At 41.7% G+C, this 2500-nt stretch overlaps 1 pseudogene; it reads right to left on the reverse strand.

The window, feature by feature from the left end:
• LOC137971819 (uncharacterized) overlaps positions 1 to 2500 on the reverse strand; it is a 27571-nt pseudogene that overhangs the window by 10074 nt on the left and 14997 nt on the right.

Raw genomic sequence — 2500 nt, forward strand, 5'->3', positions numbered from 1 at the left:
TCGCACCTTATGGATTTTGCGTAACAGTCGTGTCCAGAGTACCGAACGCTTGGCGATACAAAGATCTGTTTGGTGTCAAAGCCGGAAGGTTTTCTTTCGTCGTTGAAATGTCCTGCCTCCTCACTTAGCTTTCTTCCTCCTAGCACCACATCACCTATAAATTGGAATCAAATCAATGCCTTGAAAAGGAAACGAAGAGATTAGGTTATAATGCTTACACTTGGACCGTCTTCACACTTGGTACCTGGTCACGGTGCTGCTGGTGCACATGAGAATTGTTTAGACTATACTGTGTGAGCACAGTCTTGAAATGCTGAAGTTGGCAAGTAAAATTCGTAGAACAAATTCTAAGGAACTGTATCATTAGCAAAGAAAGAATCATTGCCTTCCATGTTAGGTCATGACATGTTGCTGCCAAAGCAATAGTTGTCGTTTTGGTTTCAATTGCCGTAGCGTTACATGTAAAAGTGGTTCATCGATGCAGAAGAAGAAAATTCGAGATGCAAATGCAACGAAATAGACGTGTGATTTACCGTACTGGCCCAAACGCAGTGATGATCCCCAACACTAGAAATGTTTTGCCTTTGAGAGTGAACCGAGGAGACGCAACTGCAAATGCAGAACCTCGGTAGAAGTTGAAACCAAAATGGAGTCAGCCCCACCCGACATTTTAAAAAGACAGTAAATCAAACCGCGCCCGCGAATGTCAGCTGCTTCCTCGCTTTTGCGTTTTTCTTGTAAACGTTTTCGCTGGTGCCTGCACTTTGTAGGGCATTTCCTTTAATTCTTCGCTAATCGCGTCGCAGGTACAGCAATGACACAACTCAACAAGGTCGAACCGAAAATATGCGTTGCTCGTGTGAACCCTCCAATATAGGAGCACAATACACAGATAATTAACATACCTGGGATAAGCAGATCACAACATTCAAGAATGGGATTGATGCTGTCCACTCTTGTACCATGAAATGCCACATGCCACTTGTTAAAGACACCTAGGGCTTGGGCTCGGTGATGGACTCTTAAAAAACAAAATGCTACTTTACGATGAAAAACGGCGGAAAAGTTAATTTGAGAAATAAATCAATGAATGCCTTGCTTTAACCTTCTCCACATACCGCTGATTTTGAACATTTCACGTGACTGTTTTCTTTCGCAGATCAAGAGAGAATGGCCAAGACAACAACAATGGCAGTAGCTGCTAAAATAGCCAGCTTTCAAACGCTGCTACGCAAACCTTGAAGTCTTTACCCTTTATGCGCGGTTTTTGAACACTCCTAAAACGTGTTTTGTTAATTTAATTTAAATGCGCGAACCGCTAACTTTTTGCTTACTTAGGCGCAAACCGATACCACCCGATAGGAATCCCATAATCCTTTGCAGGTGTCCCTCGACTTTAGTGGAGTTGGTCTCCTCGGGCAGCATGACACTCAGTGCAGAAGCATCTGTCGAACTTTGGGTCAAAGATGAAATCTGAAAAGAAATGTTTCATAACACAAAGCGAATTCTACTTTTAACACTTCTTCCAGCGAGCTGCGATATTTTCAGCAAACCCCTTAAAAGTGATTTGTTTTCTTTACAGGGACCTTTCACTCTACCAAAAGTTAGCGACAAACTTTAACCCGGAGCAGTAGCTCATCAAGGGCAGCCTCTATCTCCAATGCTTGGACAATTCTTAAAATAAATACTAGTTTCTGGGGCTCACGGATTTAACGTTAAATCGGTGAGCCCCAAAAATACAATTCTCAGCGTCGTGCAGGATTTTAGTCATGCTGATCCTACATGTACTGTTGTGTAGGTGTTTTTCGCTGTTCACACCCAAGAAATTAGTGGAGATAGAGGGTCCCCTTGATAAACTCCTGCCCGGAGAAAATGGTTGCCCTATAGAAAGCCAACGTTCATGGGATTTGAAGTTATATGTTGTTCGAGTGCAGCTTTCCTTTAAAAACTAAATTATTGAAAAAGGTAATTCCTAGTTCATTATGATAAAAAGAAAATCCGTGAACTCCCGCTTAGAACCAATCATATTGCAGGATATTTACGGAATTGCGCGCGTTCAAGTTCCGAGAAAAATGGGTAAATTTACTTTCATTTTTCTAATTAGCTCCCACAAGCTGATAAAAAAAGCAATAAATTAAATTTGCTTGGGGGAAAGAAAACTCATTTCTGGGGAGGATTCAGGACCTAGTCTAGAGGGGAGGGGGGGGGGACCCTGCAGGAGAGTTTTCAATGGGAAGTATTGGAATATTATTGTAATTTTCGAGCGTTTCCATGGGTAATTCTATGTTAATGTCTCCGAAAGTCTCTTTTTTTTTTTTTTTTTTGCTTTCCCAAAGATGGCCTATGCTTGCGTAAGCGATGTTTGTCCAATAAACATTTCTGTAGTCCCAGGAACGGCGTGTGTTTAAACTTTGTTCATTTCAGTCAAACCACCGATGAATTTGCCCCAGGATTTGCGAAAAATGACTGAAAAAACTCTAGCTGATAGCTGGAGAGATGA

Source organism: Montipora foliosa, chromosome 1 (assembly GCF_036669935.1).
Source record: "Montipora foliosa isolate CH-2021 chromosome 1, ASM3666993v2, whole genome shotgun sequence".
NCBI classification, from domain to species: domain Eukaryota; kingdom Metazoa; phylum Cnidaria; class Anthozoa; order Scleractinia; family Acroporidae; genus Montipora; species Montipora foliosa.